This window comes from Puntigrus tetrazona, chromosome 24, assembly GCF_018831695.1.
Source record: "Puntigrus tetrazona isolate hp1 chromosome 24, ASM1883169v1, whole genome shotgun sequence".
Taxonomy (NCBI): Eukaryota; Metazoa; Chordata; class Actinopteri; order Cypriniformes; family Cyprinidae; genus Puntigrus; species Puntigrus tetrazona.
In genome coordinates this window covers 21,200,253-21,224,257 of record NC_056722.1, presented here as the reverse complement: position 1 = coordinate 21,224,257, position 24,005 = coordinate 21,200,253, and the positions used below count along the sequence as shown (strand labels likewise).

Sequence of the window (24,005 nt, the reverse complement as noted above, 5' to 3'; positions counted from 1 at the left end):
CTAGTTAATGCAGAGCGTCAGCTGATAGCTTTATATGAGCTGATAGTGGTGGAGTAGGCAGGATTGATATGGCAGTCAGAGAGCAGGGAGAGGTGTCTAATCAGTTTTGTGGCAGGTCCTGATCAATAGACGGCAGTGCTTGTTTGCAATGAGGAATGAGGCCAAGCATAATGGAGACAGTACGAAAGGATTAGCTTTCTGACAAAGCGCCACACATGCTAAGTGTAGGGAAAAATGATTCTGCTTTATTTTAAAGGGCCTTTTTTAACATGGCAGTAAGCTAACACAGTGGTTTTTTGCTCCACAATCCAGCATTTTATCATACAAAATGTAATAATATACATTGCTATCTATGTAATTTGCATGGCACTACAAAAAAAAACTGAATAAAAATAAACAATTTGGTTTCATTTTATTTTGATGGTCCCTTTAACACTTTCTGTTGACTACAAGTAATGTTGCAATTCTACTAACTCTCATCAGAGTGTCAGTAGTGTACTAGTTGACTAGTATGGTTAAGGTAAGAATAAGTTGACATGTATTTGCAAAGTTACTTATAGTCGGTAGAATGTCAGTTGGGAGACAATAACATCACAATAAAGAGTTAGCAGATACACTATATTGCCAAAAGTATTCGTTCACCTGCCTTGACTCCCATATGAATTTAAGTTACATCCCAATCCTAATCCATAGGGTTCAATATGACGTTGGTCCTCCCTTTGCAGATATAACAACTCTTCTGTCCACAAGGTTTAGGAGTGTGATTATGGGAATTTTTGACCATTCTTCCAGAAGCGCATTTGTGAGGTTACATACTTATTTTGAACGAGAAGGCCTGGCTCTCAGTCTCCGCTTTAATTCATCCCAAAGGTGTTTGAGGTCAGATCTTTGTGCAGGCTAGTCAAGTTCATCCACACCAGGCTCTGTCGTCCATGTCTTTATGGACCTTGCTTTGTGCACTGGTGCAGTTATGTTGGAAGAGGAAGGGGTCAGCTCCAAACTGTTCTCACTAAGTTGGGAGCATGGAATTGTCCGAAATGTCTCAGTATGCTGAAGCATTCAAAGTTCCTTTTACTGGAACTAAGGGGGGCAACCCAACTTCTGAAAAACAACCCCACGCCATAATCCCCACTCCACCAAACTTTACACTTGGCACAATGCAGTCAGACAAGTACCAATCTCCTGGCAAACGCAAAACCCTGACTCGTCCATCAGATTGCCAGATGGAGAAGCGCAATTTGTCACTCCAGAAATGCGTCTCCACTGCTCTAGAGTCCAGTGGTGGTGTGCTTTACACCACTGCATCCGATGCTTTGCATTGCACTTGGTGATGTATGGCTTGGATGCAGCTGCTCGGCCATGGAAACCCATTGCATGAACCTCTCTGTGCACTGTTCTTAAGCTAATCTGAAAGCCACATGAAGTTTGGAAATCTGTAGCGATTGACTCTGCAGAAAGTTGGCGACTTCCTTACACAATTCGCCTCAGCATCCACTCCATAAGTTTAAGTGGCCTACCACTTCATGGCTGAGATGCTGTTGTCCCCAAACGCTTTCATGTTCTTATAATATAGCTGACAGTTGACTGTGGAATATATAGGAGCAAGGAAATTTTACTGAATTTGTTGCACAGGTGGCATCCCATCACAGTTCTGCTGGAACTCACTGAGCTCTTGGGAGTGACCCATTCTTTCACAAATGTTTGAAAAAACAGTCTGCATGTCTAGGTGCTTGATTTTATATACCTGTGGTCATGGAATTAATTGTACACCTGATTCCTATTATTTGGATGGGTGAGTGAATACTTTTGGCAATACAGAATATGAAGCAGACAGTGTACTAATACTAAATATTACAGTGTACTAATGAGTTTGTTGACATGTATTAGAAATGTTACTTAGTGTCAACAGAATGATCCAAATTGACCATCAAAAAAAAGTCTTACCAATAACATCTTTCCAGCAGATAACATAGGCGTAGTGTGAAAATATGCGAGAACCGAGTTTTGTTTACAGCAAACTGGTCTTCTCTTGGGTTATATCGAATTCCTCCAACATTCACAAATCCTCATTCCACTTCTGTTCCATAACCAGTGTTTTGTTTTGCTCTCTCCTCTGCACTTCCAAGTTCGTCACTTCTCACCAGAGCTTACACTGCAAAAAATCAAAAGTTGAGAAAACTTTTAGTTTAAGGCAGCCAGCTTCAGGAGATTTCTCCACTGTTTCTTAGGCAGTATAAAATACAACAAATATAAATCAGTCAACAAAAATTTGAGAAAACCTAAAATAAGTACCCCACATAGCTTTGGGCTGTTGATAAATAAACATGAACTAGCCTAGCTGTTGGGTTAAAGTTTTATATTACAGGTTAGTTCATATTTGCCCTGGGTTGAAACAACCCGTCATTTTTAGAGTGTAGATATCATGGTTTACAAAGTCTTAAATATGTATATTTCTCTTAAACAAATGTATTGATTTGCTTCAGAAGTGAATCCCCCTTAACCCCCATTCACTGCCACTATAAAGCCTGGAAAGAGCCACATTTGTTTTTATATATATACAATAGGTTAAGTATGTCGTTTAATCTAAGATGACAGCATGGACGGGTCATGTGACATACCCTTATCTAGCCGAAATCTAATTACCCAAATCTAACCGACTGAGAGCACTAAATGGTAAAAATTCAAGAGACCAAAAATCTACATGTATTTCAATCCTATCTCCCCTCATCCTGCCACCATTTCCTGTCTGGCCTCTTATAAATATGAAGTGGCTAAACAAAAAGCAATGTTACAACAAAGAATGCAGAAAACTGACATTCTGCTAACTAACAACTGAATATAAATGCTCATTACAACAAAATCTAGCCAAAGCGGAAACAAGGAATAAATGTGCACCCATTTTATCAGAAGGGAGGTGTCTCACAATAGTTAGTGACTGCACTTGACTGAACAAAGGGAATCCTTCATGCTTTCTCAGCTGTCAAGGACAAACAAAAGACAAGCCGTGGGGGACGAAGAGACAAAAAGCATCTGTTGTTGTCATGCTTGCACGCTCAAGGTAGTAGAGGACCCCATGGCACGCAAATCACCACGGCCCGAGTCTGCGAAACACCTGACAGACTTGCTTTTCCGCTGATTTATTATTTCACGAGTCAGGATTCACACTAGCCACGGACAGATGGGTCCACTCAAAGGCTAATGCAATTACCTGCCTTGCTGGGACTGATGCTGATGGATTTTTACGTTGTGCTATGCATTTATCTTTCTGATGGGTCATTTAACCATCTAATTGACTCTTTAAGGGTTTTCAGTGTTTGTCTATGACTATATTTGAAGGCTGAAGGGTTTGTTGGATTGTAGCATTCCATCGATCAAGCTTGTACTGGGCCACATACACAGAAAAGATCAGCATTTCACACACAGTGCGGTGTGATCGGTTAAAGCAGAAACAAATTAAGCATCTTACCCAGAAAAAAAAACTCCACAAGATGACCTAAAACATTTAGGGCGGTCAGCTAACTGTCATGAAACGCAGGCCTGACTTTGCGGCTTTCCATGCTGATGTCGTTAACATGCCAATCAGCTTGCCTAAGAGCACAGAGAGAGCCAATCAATCAAGCTGATTGGTTGTGTCACAAACCGCCCGCAATCAGCAGCGAGTCTAGACCTGTTACTGTAACTTAATCGACAAAGTCTTTAGTTAACATTACCATAAGCCTTGTGTCTTTGTGTGGTAAAACAACCCTGCAAAGCGAAGCATGACTAGGGTGGATTTTAACAGGGCTAAGAGCCCATTAGCGGTGAGGCAATCTATACTTGGATATATACTGCTCAGTGCAGTATATACTCACAAAAAAAAAATGGCTAAGCCAAGTGTTTGCCATTCCAAAATGGAAGTAAAACGTCCTTATTTATGTGTCTTCTTCTCAGGGCCATCCCAGGAGAGAGCAGGATTGCTTTGGCCCAAATAGACTCGAGAGAACAGACGGATCTATCTTCAAACACACTCATGCACACACACCTATGCAACACAAAACAATAAATCTGTTTTAATATGCCACGTACACAGCCACTCTACACAATCAGCAATAGAACTACATACAAAATCTCTAACAAAGGTTTATCTGAACATAAATGGAAATATCTCAGCACGCCAGCTGTTTCATTGTTGTCGCCTTTCAGTCTACCCGTTCAGGACTGAGGCGTAAATGGAGCCATATAGTCTACATACAACATCTTATGAATAAAACATGCAACTGCATGTGTATTTGTGTTTTTGTAGCAGTGTATGAGATCATTCCTTCCCATGTTCCTTCCTTATGTAGGTGCAATGCAGAGAGAAGATATCACTCTGAATAAAACATACACAAACCGTGAGCCTTGCTGCCTACTGTCTACATACACTGTATAGTTTCCTTCAAAGTGATATTTCTAAATAAGATGGAAGTTATCAATTTAAAGGCATAGCTCACTAAAAAATGTTACTCACCCTTACAATATGTCATTCCAAAACCATAAGAGCTTCAAATTAAAATTATTTTTGATGAATGAGAGCTTTCTGTCCCTGCATAGACAACAATGTAACTACCAAGTTCTACCATAAAGGTAGTACTACCTGGTACTACCAGAAAGGTAGTAAGGACATTGCTAAAACACTCCATGTGACATTGGTGGTTCAATTTAATGAAGAGAATATTTTTGTGCACAAAGAAACAAGACAAAAAAAGACTGTATTTAACAATTTCTTCTTCTGTTCTGTACAAGTGCTGTCTATGCAAGTCAGGATCAGACAGCTCTTGGATTTTATCCAAAAATATCTTAATTTATGTTTCAAAGATCACCAAAGAGCTCACAGGTTTGGAACAACGTGTAATGAGTAATGAGTGAGTAATTAATCAACGATCGCTTTGCTCAACACAGTGAATTACATAAACATTTATGAACATTGTTCTCATTTAATAAATTATTTTGGATATTTAGTGCTCCCTGCTGGGGAAAAAAAGTTAAGGTCAACCTAGACAGGTCTGCCATTCTTAGCCAGGCGGTGTTTGGCTGATTTATTCATTTGGTGTCTAACCAGCTGACAAGTGTCTAAACCTCTCTAAAACCAAAAACAGAGCAGCTTGGTGAAAATGAGACACCACCAAACCAGTTGCATGGTTTGAGTTGTCTTTTTTCCCTCTCAATAAAAGACATATTGGAGCAATTTTGCATGATTTATAGGACAAAAAAATACATTTATTTTAATTATGATACATTTGTTGTTAAATGTTAACCTTGATTTGAAATTTGAGCAACAATTCTGATCTTTCCCCGTGCAAAATCTGTGCTAGCTTGACTGGTAAGAAGCAGTTTGGAGACTGCACCAATATAGCCTCTAAATGTACTAAATTGCCTTAAAGGGAAGTGAATTGCTTTTAATAACCACAACTGAGATCTAGATTAAGCCACAAACTGACAGTAAACTAAAAGCTCTCGATGTATATCAGAGTGTCCTGACTGTGACGGCAAAGCTGCTAATGAGCTTGTCAGCTTTACACATTTGCCCTGCATGAAAGCCACGCTAGCTGGATGCTGCAGAGAAAGAAGGAGAAGGTTTCTCTCTTTGTATTCAACACCAAAGCAAAGCTCCCATTGATCTAGCACTCAGCTCACCGCTGCTATATAAGGACATGAACTGTGCCTGTGGCCGCTGTCCCATCACCCTGGCTGTCCGTCTCCCATGATGGGCCTTTTAGACACATCAATATTTAACCAGCCTCTTTCATTGACTCAGCAATTGTGCCTTAATTAATATGTGGTTGATTACCATCAGACATCAGCAGCTATTCTGAGCGCCGATTTCTCAAAATAAATGATTTTTCTTGGCGTGAATGTATGTGCAGGAATATTAGAAATTAATCTGTTTGGTTGGGGGATTGAAAAATGAGTTATAAAAGTGAATTTTTACATGATGAACGAGTCAGCAAATGCTCACTTTTTAACGCAGCGTTACAAAATATGGAGCACATGCATATTTCCCCTGAGCTAATGCATATTTACAAGTGGGAAAAAAAAGTGTGAAACAAAATAAGAATATTTTTAGCAATATACAGTGTCACAATCACTCGAAATGTCAAGATAGTTTCTAAACAGTCGGTAGTTAGACAGACGAGACTGAAAAATAGTGTCGAACAGCGAGAAAAAATCTGTTACACACACACACACACACACACACACATATATACGCAGAACCATCCAGCCCAGCCAATCAAAGACACCGATTCTGCGCTTCAACACAGAGGCCAGCCTCCGGAGGCAAAGTCCTTCTAGATGGGCAGTTTGACACATCAATCAAACGGCAACTGTGGCCTCAATGTGCCTGTGATGTTTCCTCCGTTGAGCTCGAGGGAGGAAAAAAACTGCAGCGGTGTCACTTTGCTCAGGATGTTAAAGATTTTTTTCCACATTACGATGTTTGCCAGCATCCTTCTGGGTGAAGCTGCGGGATTCGTGTTCGTCCACAGTCAAGCATAAAGATGCTGCATTCTGTGAAATAGTCTGCCTTTCAGAAGACAAATATTAATGTATGTGTAAAACCTTTTAGATTATTCTGCAAAAAAAGACCAGGTGTGATGAACATGCCACTGAGCTCATACACAGCTGCTAACAAACAGTGAAACCAGAAAACACAGAGCTAAATGAGAGACCCTTTCCCACTGCACATGTCATTTTTGATGATGTCATAATGAGGGTAAGGGTCAATGCATAATCACTAGACTTTGTTTAGCTGCCATAGTTAATTTTGTTTTCCATTATTATTTCTACAAATACAGACAACATATTTTATTTTGTATATATATATATATATATATATATATATATATATATATATATATATATATATATGTGTGTGTGTGTGTGTGTGTGTGTGTGTATATATGTGTGTGTGTGTATATATATGTACTGTATATGTATATATATATATATATTCAAACTAATTTGAATATAGGTTCAAACTAATTGCATGAAGAATATGATGCAGGAGAAGAAAGTTCAACACTATTAAGTAATAACAAAAATTTAAATGGTTGAAATGTATCACTTGAGGTCAGCAATGAAGATATTGTTTGGGATTAAAAAATATTTGTCTTTTAATTTAATTATTTGTCTTACATTTAATTATTTTATGTAATATTCAGAGTTCACATTTGAATTTCTTATTACTTTTGAGGAATACTGCCTGTTTTTATTTAGGGTCAGTTTAACTAAACATAGCAAATTAGCAAGAGAGCGCAATTCCAAAACAGTGCCGATGTTTCCGGATGGGGCGTGATTTACTAACAGTGCATATCATTTACATATCGACCAACACAGTATATCTGGCATCATTCTACCACACACTCTCTGTTCTCTAATGCCTTACTTTCTTAATTACTCACAAAAAGTAATCTAATTACGTAACTTGCATTTCTTGTAATGCATAACCCCTAACATTGTATGTATATATAATTAATCACATTTTTTCTTTGGTACCCCAAGTGTTACATTCTATAGGACCATCTGATGCACAGGCCTACAAAAAAATATTCTACCACTAATATGATAATTCAAAGGTTAGATGCGTAAGAAAACATGGTCAGTCCACGTTTGGGCATGATGGCTTTAAATTAAAAAGGCCATGGCTGTGTGGACAGTGGCAGAACATTTATCCTCCAAAATACCCGTGGCTTAATTTGTTTCTGAAGTGATTATGACTTCGCTATTGGCTAATTAGGAACCCTCATTAAAATTTCCTACGACTGCTTGTAATGCATTAAGCCGCACTGATTGAATATGAGATCCTCGATGACAGCTTGCAGCAGTCGTAATGCATCTGAAAGTAACCTTCCCGTCAGCATGCAAATTCAGCCGCCGGTGCTCCGCTGTACGAAGCAGAACCGGATGAATGTGCTTTTACGTCTCAATTACAGTCCAGAGAGCTCGAACGGTAGACCTCTTTGAGTCCAGACGAAATGGTTTGTGTATTGTTTAAATAACAGTATATAGATTTATGCCAATTAGACGGCGTAAAAAAATATATCTGCATATAGAGTGAGGTCCAGAATGTTTATTCAATGCCTGAAACCAATCTGGATTTCAAAATCAAATGTACTTTTACTTACATTTTTACTTTCAAACCAAGGTACAACCTTTTTCCATTCACTGCAATTGCAGTAATTTGATTTGCTTCTTTGCTTTCTATGCTTTTATCCCCTGCTAAAAAACTGAGCTGTCACTCACGCATTTTTGCTACTGTCCCAGAATCCATTGCCCTCAGTGCTTGCCCTCTAAGGTGGCCTTTATCGTTTTGAGGTCACCCACAATAGCTTAAATCATAGATAAGCCCAGAGCATCCAGATGCCTATAAAGAAGAGCATAGAGTGAATATAATAAACAACCGGTGCTTTGCCCTTATGTGCGGTGAAAGAAGCAATTTCCAGTAGCTGTTCATGACTGAAGCCAGCCAATGAGATGATGCTGGGAGCAGATATGGAGAACATCCCCTGCTCCATGATCACCATCTACATGCAATGAACTAACTCAACAGCAGTGGACTTGGGCTTAAAACTACATACTATTAGAATGCTATATTCATAAGTGAAAACTCAACAGGATTTCAATCTTAAGCATCAACATCAGTCCCTCCTTAAATACACGTTTCCAATGGAATTTTCCAATTTGATCAAATTCAAGGTTTTAGTCATGAATAGCATATAAAAGTAATGTATACTACAGTATGGCATACCATGTATCATTCATGTCCATATAACCAAAATAGTGCCAAAATACCCCAAAATGCAATACTACTGTTCACATTACAGATAGTATATTCGGGCAAAAACAATACAATGCAACAATGCAGCTTCAAACTGGAATCAAATCAAAAGCTTGTATATCACCCACCTCATTAAACAAGCAAACACACAAAAAAAAGTCAGGCAAATGAAATACTTTTTAAAAAACTCACAAAGCAAAGACTGATTATGCAAGGTGTACATGTGTATTAATTATGCTTTGTTGTTACTAAACCTTTGCCAGCGAAATAAAAGTGCTCTTTAAAACACCAGAGAGCTCCAGGGAAGACGTCCCAAGGCCAACGTTTAACAAGTGAGTGCAGCGTTTTGCTTAAGCGCACACTCATTAAGTAAAAATCTGAGCATGCAGCACAAATGAATATAGATGTATTGTTGCTGGTAAGTAATCAGTTGTAAAAAAGGGTACTGTGTAAGCAGAGCAGAGAGAGATATGTGTGCACGTACGCTCCAGAGAGAGAGAGACACAAACAAGCAGACGCTTTGTCTGATTCAGCTTGGCTGGAGACCGGGCCAGACTGTCTTGCTCCATGTATCTCATCTATCACTGACTATTTCCAGAGATGCACCCCTTTCTCACCTTAGAGAAAGAGGATTCAATCTTTCCTGGCCTTCTGTTCATCTCTAAAAAAGCATTTATTTGGGTCTCATGAGGGAACCTTGAGCTGGCTATGATGGGGTCTGTCGCAAAGCGGATGACCATGAGATCCGGAGCTTTCTACATGTATTCTAACATCGCTTTGTAAGGTCACAAAGCACAAGACAACTGCTTATGGGCTTATGGGTCCACAGTACATGGACAGAATCTAATCAAGTCCAGTTTGTTGAAGAGTGAACCACAAATTCATATTCTCATGCCTTCATAGAACTATATCTAACAATCATGAACGTGACTGTTTCCAATGAACTAAACATTCGGTCTTTATAAACACAAAAAAGCTCTTTCAAATTAATACTTTTATGAACAAAAGACAGCAACCCTCAGTGGTTAATGAATAGTCAGTTTAAATGGCTTGAAAGTATGTCAATTAATAACTACAGGTGGATTTATTTTCTTCTGGAGCTGTTTTTGCTGTGATGGAGAAAGATGAACAACACCTTATTAAAGAATTATGTTTTTCTATTATGACTCTATCTGTTAACATTCTTATTTATCTCAGTAGGAACTGTTCACATGGCACATGACGTCTGCCATCTTTGCTCACAAAACCACAGGCAAGCTAATTAACCCAATAAATCTAGTAAAAAATAATAATAATATAATATCATGACAGTACTAACTGATGCCACAAAAATTATTGCATCTCACAGAAACAAGAAGAAATATGTATAGGCTGTCAAACAAGAAAGATGTTTTGCCCATAAATTGGTAAGAATATTATAGGGGTTAGTTCTAAAAGAACTTATATGAAATGTGTTTTAAATGATTATCAATTTGAGTGCAGTTTTTTGCATGTTCAGATGTGACACTCTTTTGAGGAGATGCATGTGGGATCGCTGGGTTTTTTTCTCAGGAAAAAACATCTTGGAAGCAGAATGCCTAAAAGAATAGCTCACCCAAAAATTTTAATTACGCCACAGTCTACTCACCCCCAATCCATCCTAGGTGTACATGACTTTCTTCTTTCAGACGAACGCAGTCTGAGCTTTTTAAAAATGTATCTTGGCTCTTCCAAGCACGGTAATGCTGGTGGATGGTGGCCATGATTTTGAAGCTCTGTGATGCAGCTTACGTCATACATCGAGTCAGAAGTCAGCCAAGAAGCACATACACCTGTTGCCGGACATCAGTTATTTATGCTATCATTTTTAAAATATAAATATTTTTGTTTTGTTTTGTTACAAAGTAGACTTAGGTAATTTTCATTTTTGGGTGAATTTTTCCTTCAAGCATTCTGATGCAAAGAGGTTTTTAATAAACCCTTGCCATCCCATACGCATCTCACCAAGAGTACCACATCTGAACGTGTCAAAAACTGCTCTGAGACATGCCAAGCTACAAATCTGCAATCGAAAAAGACAAAAACTTAAAATTAAACTCCAAGAAACTCAAAAATGACCTCAAACATTTCTCATTAGATTTTCTCCAAGGCCAAATGATCTGAGCTATGCCATCCACATTCATTTTTAACTCCATCCTGTCAACAAATGACTCATTTTATTCCATTTTCGTGAATTCTGACACTTAAAACATAAAGAAATGTCCGTGATTTCTCCAAAACTATGAAGAAAGCAACCTCTAAGCAATAAAAACATCCTCCACTCCAAATCTTCAACATTCTAGATGAGAGACAGAATGTCAGGCTTGAGAAACGAAAGACCTTTGCACATTAATGTTCCACTGGGGCAAGCAGCAGTTTAGGAAAGTGCAACTCCAAAGCATTTACATTCCCTCACAAGAGAGCTGAGAAAATGAAGTGCTTATTTCAACACTGCCCCCAAGTGGTGTTTTCAATGACCAGGCCAGCTATAAACAAGAAAGCACAAGATTGTTCACTCTCTCAGGGTAATTACGCATTCTGATCAGATATATTGGCCATAAACATGATTTAAACACTACAATGGTCTATTAATAACTGAAGAACAGTTTGACTGAAGGTTATAAATCCTCCAAGGAAAGTTTTAAGTGCTGTGAGTCATGCTCCCCGTCACCTATGTCTTCTCTCGCTCAGGTAAAGTATATCTCAAAAGGTGACAGAACCGAGGAGGTATTAAAGGATCTACTCGCAGTGTTTATCACAGGCGGCATCGTGCGTGTCGAGTGAGATAAAGGAAAGGTTGACGGCCAAACGAGAGCTATACTAGCTTATAATTACGTAGTAGCGAAGCTAGCGCCTGACCTCTCGGCGAGAGTCGAAGATAAGAGTTTGTTTTCACCCCAACATCTGACCCTTTGCAGTGAATGTGCTTTGACGGTGTTTAAACAGTCGGCTGAAAAAAAAATAAAAGCTGGTTTTCTGGTGTAAATGCGAGATAATGAGACGCCGATGAATGTGATGGTATTACTCTATAAGTGAAAGCCGAGGGAGGTTGACCTGCTACGATGACATGCGGGGCTCTAATCGGTAGCTACAGCTTTCAGTGTGGTGCAGAGCCAAGCCACAGAGTGGGGCTAAATAATTTAACAGGTGCAATATGTTCGGGCTGGAAAATTCTCTAAAATGGCTTCCTTGTCCCAGAGTTGTTAAGAGTCATCAGATGTCGGCAGAAACGTTGAACTATCGCACTTGTTTTAAGATGTTGTATCCGGTCAGTGCATTTGTAATCCATCACATTCCAATTCTGTGCACTTTTTTCCTTTTTAGATGTTTTATTGTTTTCCGGCTTCCCATACCCCCCCACATCAAGGTCGGGTTTCCATGACAACTAAGTGGAATGTCATGCTGAATTTCACCTTTCCTGTCTCACCTCATATGGCGTTCTCTACCCACTCAAATATGGATGGCACGGCTGCCATACAGATGCCTGATTCACCTGGTTAGCTGCTGGGAGATGACCTTGAGAGGGTGGCCCTCTGAGTTTTGAAAGTAGCTGCTTAATTTACAATCTGGTGAAGCCCCAAATGGTGGACGCCACAGCTGCATTCAGGTGAAACCAATGGAGCCAAGGTCTGAGGATGTCGGGCAAATTGAGAGGCTGCCCTGTCACAAACTTGCCATGTAGTTGTGCCAAAAGAGCGGATTAGGAAAAATAAAAAGAAGACAAGTCAGGTGTCAAGTTCAAACGGAGAGAGCTGAGGAGAGTAAATTCCTCCAACTTTAAACGGTTATTCATCTGGGACTCAAAAAGTAACCATCGCATGCATTTCTCAGGAACTGCCGCCACAGTTCGCCAAGAGACAATCTCTCCTTGTCACTCTAAAGTGGCAGAAAGGATGACAAACGTCCTCCGGTGGAAAATACGTTGGGTCTTTGCTTTTACTGTGAGGCGTATCGTAAGAAACCTGTCAGTCCTCCAGACAATGCTACTTGGGGCGGTGTAGGGCGAGTAAGTGACAATAGCGGGCGAGGCTGTCAGAGCTGATGGCTGTATTATTCACCTTGACTAATGTGTTTGAATAGGAAGAGGATAGGAAGTCATGGATCAAACCACCCATAATCCAACTGGGCCACTATAATCCTCATCCTCTCAAAAAGTGATGGACAAGTCCATTATGGCACTCCAGAGGCAGGGTCCCTTTGCTGAGTAAATTTGGCAGATGAGCTGGAATACGCAGGCTCATGCATAAGAGGGGAAGTGCTGCTCTTGACATGCCTGACATCAATTGTTAGAGCCAAAGGGGAAAAAAAAAAATCAGACGGTTGGAGAAATCACGGGGACAGTGGCATGAATGAACCATTTTACTTCTGCTGCACTGCAAGTCATTATTTGAGAAGTCAAAATGTGCCAACAGTTGGTAAAAACAAACATCAATATCCAGTTAAAAAGAAGAAGAAGAAGAAGAAAAAGAAGAAAAAGAAAAAAATTATATATATATATATATGCAGTCAAATGATTAATTGTGAATAATCACATATCCAAAAGAAAAAAAAAGTTTACGTAATATATAGATGTGCACTGTGTATATTTATTATGTACATATAAAAGCACACACATACAGCTAATATTTTCCCCAAAAATTTACATGTATATATTTATATTCAGATAATTGATATTATATATAAATGTATTAAAAATAGAAACAATATGTATTTTTACTTAAATATAAAAATGCAAGTGTTTGTATTTTTATATACGTAATACATTTACATGGTAAACGCATATGATGTGAACAAAACCATAAATGTTTAATGCAATTAATCTGCGATCAATCAATTAAATTTGTCAGCACTATATACATACACACATCTTTCATTCTATACATATTTTTATTATTACGTAATCTCTTCTCTCCCTTCATCCATAAATTTGGTTAGAAATATTGTTCATTCAAAATATATTTTGTTCACCTTTCTGTAATTTGCACATAATTCTGATCATTTTGATTGGCTTGTTCAGATGTGTTTGTTAAGAGTGAGAAAACACTAGTCTTCTAGGACTGGAGTCAAACAGTCCTACTCCAAATATATATAAATATATGTATATAAAATATTTAAATCCAAGGCTTGTGTAAAAGTGTCTGTTGTCTAGATGGTACAAATTCTGAGAAATGCTATTTGATCCACGTGCACAATTTATCCTGAATATCTCAAGCATGATAAACGCTATCACAGCAATAACAGTCTTGACCTCTCCTTGTAGACCACCATTATTCAAGCACACCATGAGCCTTCTACCACGCTCGAATCAAAGACCTCAGACCCACCGCACACAAAACAGACACTTCATCCAGGAGCAGAAACCACAAAGGCCATAGACTTGAGCACAAGATCACTACTTCCCAGGAATATACTTCCGTCAGTTAAAATAAAACGAGGGGAATGGATGATGTGTTTTGTGGCCCTGTGGGTTCCCTGCATGCTGTTAGGATTCATTAGGCTGAATAACCCCTACGGATTAGCTTTGCTTCGGGGTTCTGGCACCAGGCCTGCCACTCTGACAGGTCATTATTGCGCATCAAGCTGGGACCAACTGCGGAGCGAACTGCAGCAGCTAGGCCTTTGAATCACACCCCGCTCTCTCTACCCACTTCTCAAAAGACCGCAGTGTTCCAAACGTCCTCTCGCTAGCACTGTGGGGCTCTCGGTGGGACGCCGGTTCACTACACCTCTCTTCAGGTGCCACTTGAAGAAGCACAGCTGACAAAAGCACGTGACGTCAGAAACTTTCATTTAGAAACTAATGGCTGATTTCCCTGGACACAGATTAACGCTGGGACTGAATTGTGCTTTAAATCAGTTATTATTGACATAAATTGGTCACTCAAAACTCAAAACACAGTATCCTCAAACGTGACAGATTATGCAAGGTTAGACCAAGCAAAATATTGTCTAAATAACGGTAACACTTTATAGCAAAGTGTCATGTGTTAACATTAATGTATTATCTAACATGAACAAACAATGAACGATGCATTTATTGCACTATTTATTCATCTTTGTTAATGTTATTTAATGAAAATACAGTTTATTCACAGTGCATTAACTAATGTCAACAAACACAACTTGTGATTTTAATAGTGCATTGACAAATACTGAAGTTAACAAACTAAAACTACTAAATGCTGTGAAAGTATTGTTCGTTCTCAGCTCATGTTTACTAATGGTGTTAACCAGTGTTAACTAATATACCTTACTTTAACGTGTTAACCAAATAATAATAATTGTTTATATTTGGAACAAAACTTTTTGAAGTTATAACACAAACACATTCAAAAGTTTGGAATTAGTTACATCGTTTCATAAAAAAAGTATCTAATGCTCATTAAGGCATTTATTTGTTCAAAAATACAGTAAAGCGATAACACTGGGAAATATTACTTAAAAGTACTTTAAAATATATTTATTTCTGTGGTTGTTAATATAATTGATATTATATCTAAATATTTTTATTTTAAACACACAATTATATATTTCTTAAATATATACATGCATGTTTGTGCGCATTTATATGTACATAATAAATATATGCATATATTATGTAAACAAAAATCTTGCTTGGATGCAATTAATCACGATTACTCAGCACTACTGACGATATTTATTTTAGCGTATATTTCTTTAGTTTTTTGTGGAACGTGTGATCTTTTTTTCAGGATTCTTTGAAAAACAAAAGGTTTATTTTCAAATGCTGTTCTTTGATTTTTTTATCCTTAAAATTGTGTCTATATGCCGCACAGCTCTCAACTTTTACACCACAAGTCAATAAATGCCCGCATTGCAAAAGCGCTTTTCATTAAAGCTGTACACTGATCCACACCAGCAAAAGATTCCTATCAGTAAACCATTATACGTCCTGTAACTCCAGTTTGATATCAGCTTCTTGTTGGCGCATCTCAAGCGGATAAAATCAGCCACTTCACAGGGTCAGAAGATACAGTGCAAAAAACAGCACAGATAATAAATACCCAGATACACAGAAAATCAATAGGCCTTGCGTGTGGGCTGATATTAACAATTGACAATGTCATAGAACTGCTTGCTGTGCTGAGGAGAGATGATCAGGATACATGAAGGCAGATGGTATCGATTTGTTCTCCTGTTTAAACAAAGCTCCGTAATGCAATTCTGAGGGTAACTGACAACCAAGGAAAAGCTATTATTTCTCAATATTGCAAAACAAATTGTAATTAGAGGATGGGGCCACAGACGATTGAGAAACGGCGTTTGCACGGAGCACTCCGAATCGATCAGCTCTTTTTCACTTGACCCCTCATAAACGGCTCAGATTAATACGGTTTAGATTATGAACCCTCCCTGCGCCGTGTGTTTGATTGGCAGTCTTTGCTGAGAGGGGCTGCAGATCTCCAGAAATGAAAAGAGCTTAACCCAAAGACTGCTTTCAGGGGCCGCTCACCTCTATAACGCACGCCTCCGCTGCACTTGGCCCGGTTAGAAGAGACTTTAATAATAAAACAGTGGAGAGTGGGATTTATGAACAGGTCATTTAGAGTGCACCGGAAAAGTGCTCTCAATCACACAATACCCAGAGATGATTAACGATGACCTGTTTGAACTCGGATAAATCCGTGATGAAGTCATCACAAGCGACACTCTCATATTCATGGCTAATTAGCGCGTGGCCTGCCAATCAATCTGACAGCTCAAGTCATGTAAAGTCCATAAACACTTTTGAATTAGCTGGAACTCCAAACTCATAAACCTGCTCAGTAAGTTGAGAAAAAGCTGAGAAATAAACCTGTTGATAAGTCGAGCAGAGTTTTTTTTTCAGGTGTGATGTGCGAAGTTTGTCTTAGTTCGCTAGCCTAGAAAAGTTAGCTGTTTTTCTCGTCATGTAAGTTATATATAGAGTCTATTTACTAAACATTTACTCATGACAACTCAAAATGAAATGCTGTAATTGTAACATACAAGTATGACATGGCTTGTACGAGAAATGACATTTGATTTCTTATACAATTGTGGTTAGCATTAGTGTTTGAGCACAGGACTGGACCTTTATGGTTTGGTTTGTACCATTTTCATACATTTTTGATTTTTGCAATTTTGTATTACATGACTTTTCATGAGAGTTAATACAACGTTGTTAAAAAAAAACACTGTTGGAATACCTTCTATAATTTGCACCTTGAAGTAGGGCTAGGCAATAGGGCCAAAAAATACTATCATAATATTTTTGTTTCATATGCAAAATCGATATTTATCACAATATAAATTTACCATTAACAGGGACTGAAATGTTTTTCACCTTAAAAATAAACTCCAGAGTAAGACACAATTTAATTTAAATCTCAATTATGTGCTTTCAATTTAATTTTTTTCTGGATTCTGTTTTACGATTAATTAAAGAATTAAAACTTAAAAAATATATTATAAACCATTTTCAATAAAACATTGTGGTTTTATTTATCTATTTATGGTCAAATAAGACGCTGGACAACAGAACTGTATAATTTACATGGATGTCAAAATATCTTGTATGATATTGCTTAAAAATAATACCATTATTATTACCTTGAGAATTATATTTAGTACACAATAGTAGTATACGTCATAATTTCTTCTAAAATTGAACTAAACTTTTTATGTGTGTTTTTGCGGCAGTGAGTATTTTTTATTTAATTATTGTTATTTATTTATTTATTTATTTTAATGCGGTCGTGAGGTGAAGTTTGTTTAAGTTTGTTTAGGCTATCAAATAAAAAAAAAAGTCTATTCTGCATTTACACATTTATGGTACGGTTAAACTTGATTGCTGATCCAGATTACTATGCAAAATGCAAAAAGGTCATAATCTGGATGTATAGGTTCATCTCTCTCTCTCTCTGCATTACGGTTTTAATTGTTCTTGATTTAAGGATTATATCTCAAAACCATTGGACTGCACACATAATTCTTTTGATATTAACTTTGCCACACGCAGGACATGTGAAGGATTACATCAATTTAAGCAATTACCGTTTGGCTTATAGTTGACTACACACATTGCCTCTGAGTTTACTTGCTATATTGATTTCAAAGCCAGTGTTCACTGGAGAGAAATCCCAGGATGCCTCCATAATCTGCAGCCAAAATTCTTTTTGACTGAGTTTGCAGCTCTGCCAGAACTGTCTGAATCATTTGGGCCGCAGTTTTGCCGGCATAACGGTTATTTAGAGTGTACAAAAGAGCCAATACAATTAACGGCTGCAATTTCATGCATAAGCTGCAAATGGTGGCGCGAGGAATCATTAGCTAAAGGGATTTTTCATTCGTATTAGAGTGGCATTCGGAGGTCAAATGTCAAGCATCTTTTCAGTCCCAACTTGGGAAAGGGATTCAATGAATTTGACACTGTCATGTCAATTAAAACTTTATTCGTATTACTTACGGTTCCCTCTGCTCTTCCATAGGACTCCACTCCTCGTGTGATTTTCTGATAGTTGTCTCACACACACAGACATGCTCGCACACTTTCATTGGTATGCTAGATGCAATCTCTCCGGCATCCTTTTGAGAAAACCTCCCACCTGCTTAAGGAGAATGATGAGACATTAGGAGACGTGTTCTGTTCAATAATTCATGTTATTAATAATGAAAGCTACAGACATATCAGTGGATGAGAAATATCATTTCTGCTCAGTAATTTTATGAGGCTGTAACATATTGCCAACTCTGCCATATCATTTCCTTGCCACATTTTCTAGTTTTCTGACTTGAAATTAGCTAGGCATGATGCACTGATATAAAGCCTGTCCAAACAAACTAGATGAATTCATACAACAGTTGCGATCCTCTAATTCGAGGGCCAAGCAGTGTTTCAAGACTTGTTGATATTTAGTGTAACAGCACTAAGACGCTTCACTCTCTGCGGCTCTGCTTGTCTGTGTTCACAACATCTAAAGCAAGAATATGTGAGCGGAATATTAAATAGCAGTGTTGCACGATATACCTTTACTAAAAAGGTATCGCGGTACCCTGCTTTAAAAAAAAAAAGTATGATTTCCCAGTTTATCAGTACCGGTACTTTAAGGCGGCATTTTATTAAGAGCCATGTTTCCTGAATAAAACACTGTTTATATGGGTGCTATGATTGCCACGATGTGGAAAACAAGGACGAAATCATGGAATCCAGTCATAATAGTCAAACATTAGTGACTGTAATGGTGTTATTAACAGTACTATTACTAATTTTTTATTTTAATAAAACAATATAAAAGGAAAATCCGAAAGAAAATGTATACCAGAATATATATATATATATATATATATTCAAAAACAAATATTAAAAATATGATGTTTGTCCATTAATTTGAAGTTTGAATGTAAAATTATTGCAATAAAAAGTATGTTTAAAGTATATCGCAATGAATTTTAGAAAAATGTGCGGTTTGTTCATTTGAAGAAATGTTAGATTGTGATGTTTGTTTTTATTTATTTATATTTAAGTGGGATGCAATTCTTTTTATATAGATAAAATAGATAAAATAATTATAATCTCCATTTTAGTCAGGTATTACATCGAAGCCAAAATTTTGGTCCTGTGTTACAGCACTGCCAAACAGAGTATAGAATTTAAGAATTGGATTGATTTTAAATCGTATATTATATATATCACAATTGTAATTGGCCACATTCCACAGGAACCAGAATCAGTTGAATGTGAATTAAAGTGACAGGACCATGAGTTCAAGCAATTCTTCACTGACAAAACATCATATACAAAGTTCTCCATCGTCTCTGCCAATTAAATCATTGGCTTTTGCTGTGGTATTTTGAGTGTAGTGTTAAGCCAATGACGAACATGCATTTCTCAGCATGCCTCTGGGCAAACGGCCCGATGGATCCCTTTTCAGCTGCAAATATAGATCCTCGTGCCCCCATTCCATGTCCTTCCTTCACTCCTGCCGAGCAAAAACTCATATGGGATTTTGCTAACAACAAAAACCTGCACAGGATGTCTCACAGCGCTCACAAGCTGACTAAGATTCAGCACTGAAGGCCAACTTACAGCTGGGCAAGAACCCCACCGCAGTCGTGTCGGTCCTGTTTGGCATTCAGCGAAGGAGGGTAGATGTATTAGTCACAAAGAGTCTCAGAGGGAGCCGTTCTTACACATTCTGATCACTGTCCACCCCAACGGCCCTGAAAAAGCCAAACCCAGGATTTATACATTTCTTTTAGATCGCCATAAATTCTTTACACCAACACAAATACGTCCGACGGGAATAAGCAAGGTTACTGCAGATGAAATAAGTCGAAGATTCAACTGGGGTTTCAGACAGCACAAAAAAAAAAAATAATGAGATGAAGACCAGCTCTGGCCTTCATTTTGTCAGCGCTAACTTAACCTGAGCTACACTTTAAGATGTGATGCTCGGAGGAGGTACGGCAGAGATGCCTTTATGGTTTCAGAGCGCAAAAACTCAGAACACACTTCACATACAGTACACAAGGTTATTTTTTTTATAACTGTTTACTCAATATGTAGCCATTTTAGTCTATTCTGTATGTCCATATCCAAGCAAAGGAAACCCATAGATTAGAGTGAAACTTCCGATGGCAACCCAATACATTATAAACTAAAATTATTTAGTAATAAAAAACATTTTAATTCAAATTCTAATACAAAAAGAGGTACATATCAGTCTACTGTTGATAGAACTGCCTTTCAGTATTGTCTTAGACTACATAGGGCCTTGGAAGTGAACGGTCTAGTATTTTGAGCATTCATCTTCCAATATACACATCATTCTTCTACGCATCAAAATATACACAAACAGTATGAAATGTGTAATGCTATACAGTACACCTAATTATGTTATACAAGGCTTGTTAGCTTGGCTAAATAAGATGCCCACTGGCAGTGATCTTCAGAGAGTACAGACAATGAAGATAGTATTTTAAGAATATAAGCATTTACAGGGACAAGTGCTCATTACTGTAGTCGCTCAGGTTATATTGAAATGTGACCTTTGTGACGTCTCTTATCAAAGGCATTAAACATCAATTATTCAAATGAATTACTTTACTTCCTCTCCAAATCTTACTCATTCGGACAACGTCATGAAACTTTTAGGAGTTGCATGCATGAAATATTTACAGCGAAGCCATCACTCATTTCATAATGAATAAGCACACCTTGGCATTGACACATTAACTCTTGGAGCGAGCAAGTTTTGTCCTTCGTGGGGCATCATAACACTCATCTTCTGCTTCTGTTCATAACAGTAAGAAAAAAAGGTTGTTGGGACACACTCCAAAACTTAGATAGAATGATGTAGTAGAACAATAGATAGATAGATAGATAGATAGATAGATAGATAGATAGATAGATAGATAGATAGATAGATAGATAGATAGATAGATGTAGGTTCAAGCCAGACTTTTTGTCTATTTTTAGCACCACAGCTGTCACATTTTACCCCGCTGACTCTCTGGTGCTTTACGTCACTGCAATCCACCTTTCCTTTCACAACATACCGGTCCCAGCAGCAGCTTGACGTGACCCTTTCCGTAGGGATGGGCCACAGTCATTTTGTACATTTTGAAGACCATGAGAGCAGACAAGAGTCATCATTCATGATGTTTGTTTGGCTCCTGCTGAAACAGTCAGTGTGCTTTAGTCTCAGACAGGACAGCTCCTACCTAGGTCCCTAGACCGGGTGGACGGATGCCCCGACTGCCCCATGACCTCTTCGGTTGTCATGGTTATTCAGAAACACCAGGGCTGTGTCACAAGGCATCAATCTCCAGCTCTCACCCCTGGTCCTAAGAACAAAAAGAACCTACGTTTGACTCACAAAAAGCCATGTGAGGGGTAAAACAAAAAGTTATGATGTGACGTAAAGTGGGTCAATATTTAGCATATGGATCACAACAGCATTGTTTCAGGCTGGTCCAGACAGTTCACCAGCAGGTCAAAAAGGGTTTTGGAATATTTCTTTTGGTTTTTCCAGATTTTTTGGGTTAGATTATGGGTTGGGTTAACGACTTGAGCATTTTATAATATATGTGACCCTTAAGTAGCATTGTGTATTTATAACAATAGTCAACAATACATTTTATGGGTCAAAATTATCGATTTTTCGTTTATGCCAATAATCTTTAGGAAATATTGCGTTACATGAATATATTTTCAAATTCAAATTCAAATTCAATTGCATTTTTCTCTACCAAAAACTTTCAAAAGTTGACCAGGGGTCCAGGGTAACATAACTGAGCTGATTTAGACAATGACCTCTATACATACAATAATAAAAATACCTTTAGCTGAAAATGTATTGTTTAATCTTGTCATTATAAATTACTGACACTCTATTCTCCATTTGATACTGTTCAGTGCTTTGACACAATATGTATTGTTATACATATATGTTTGATATAGTATAAGCTATTTTACTTACAAACAAACGTGGACGAGTGTTTTGTAGATTTTAATCGCTAATAGCTGTAATGCTAATCTCGGTCTAAAGGTCAACAAAACCTCAGTTTGAGAAACTTGATTGTCATAGAAGCGGCAAGATAAAGTTTACCTGTTGAGTTAAATGGTCACAAGTTTATTTTTGTATCTAACCTAAATTAGTAATACCTAGGCGATGCGTGCTGTAGAACGTCAATTTTCAACAATCGCTCACAACCAGGAACCAGGAAGACCGATTGTGGGCGAAAGACGCGCTTTGACACGCCAATTAGCCAATCAGAGTAAAGACATTTTGATAGACGGGGGAATCAGCCAATCAATGCGATAATATTAACACGAGACGCGGGCATTATCTCAGTGACAGATTATAAACGCTCAGTTTGGTCTACGTGCTTCTTAATATGAAAATGCATTTTCTATAAACTTAAATGTGACTTTCATGTATCTGTGAGTGCAAATTCTGTTCAATAATATTGACCACCTTATATATAGCCTAGACTAAACCCTGCCTTAGGGTTGCCCTGTAGCAACATTGCTCACCTAAACCACCTTAGAAGTAGATTAAAAACAAAGACATATTGGTTTAAACAGAAACACATTTTCGAGATTGGACCCCTTTTCCCTATGGGAATGTGATAATATTCCCAGTGGTCTTGCCCAAGTGAGGTCCCTGACTGAATTTTATTCATCTAAATTCAGATCTCCTCATTAAAAATGTTCTCCCTGTATTACAGCTCTAAAGCCCTTTGATACCCTCATTGCGTTCCCACTGTAGATAGGAAAGCACAGCAATGTCCTTTGATGTGTCCTGGTAGGCAGTGTTGTGCTGTGGGCTCATGGTAATGAACCGATGCGGCTCCTGCAGGTGAAAATCTACACAGACGTTGTCATCAATCACACACGTGAGTCGGGCGGAGGGGAGAGGAGGCACTCGACCTGCGGCTCGTACTTCAATGCCACCCGTGAGGAGTTCCCATCTGTGAGATACTCTGCCACTGACTTCAATGATGACAAATGCACCAGCCGCCGTGGAAATATTGAGAATTACCAAGACATTTATCAGGTATAATTTCAAAAGTGATAAAAGGGCCCTTGTTGGGAATGCCATTGGACACAGATGGAAACTGGAATTTTTTTTCTCATCAAGGCAAAGCCATCGGGAGTATTTGAATTTCAGATGGGCTTTGAACCACAATATTCTACACGCATGCGGTCAAAAGTATGGAGTAATTAAGATTTCTTGCTTTTTGAAGACTTGCTCGGCTGCATTTAATTACTGAAAATAATACAATTGTGGAATATTATTACAGTTTAAAAGAACTGCTTTCTATTTTAAAATATTTTGTCATTTAATTTATTCTTGTAATAACAACGCTGCATATCAGCATCAATACTCCCGTTTAAAGTGTCACGTGATCCTTCAGAAATCCTTCTGATGTGCTGATTTGGTATACAAATAACATTTGTTATAATCTTGAATAAATTTTGCTGCTTAATGTTTTTGTGGAAACCATGATCCACTAACATTCAAAAGTTTGGAGTAAGCAAGATTTAAAAAAAATAAATAAAAATAAAAATAAATAAATAAAATAAAACAGAAATGTAAAAAAAATTATTCAACACATAAGCAATAAATTGATTTTAAGACATTTAAAATGTCACAAATTATTTCTATTTTAAATAAATGTTAAAGATTCTTTTGAACTTTTT

General features: G+C 37.8%; 1 long non-coding RNA gene across 4 annotated transcripts; it reads right to left on the bottom strand.

Annotated features, from left to right (window-relative positions):
• Positions 1-235: 235 nt before the first annotated feature.
• LOC122329569 lies at positions 236-23,821 on the bottom strand. 4 transcript variants are annotated; one of them, XR_006247927.1, is made up of 6 exons: positions 22,464-23,821; positions 21,521-21,643; positions 21,014-21,090; positions 19,884-20,017; positions 18,264-18,405; positions 236-2,152 (listed from the first exon to the last, which is right to left on the bottom strand). It is a non-coding gene; the product is annotated as an uncharacterized LOC122329569 (long non-coding RNA). The 4 variants fall into 4 exon arrangements; XR_006247929.1 differs by having other exon boundaries at positions 21,298-23,821; XR_006247926.1 differs by having other exon boundaries at positions 21,521-23,821.
• Between the last annotated feature and the right edge of the window lie 184 nt (positions 23,822-24,005).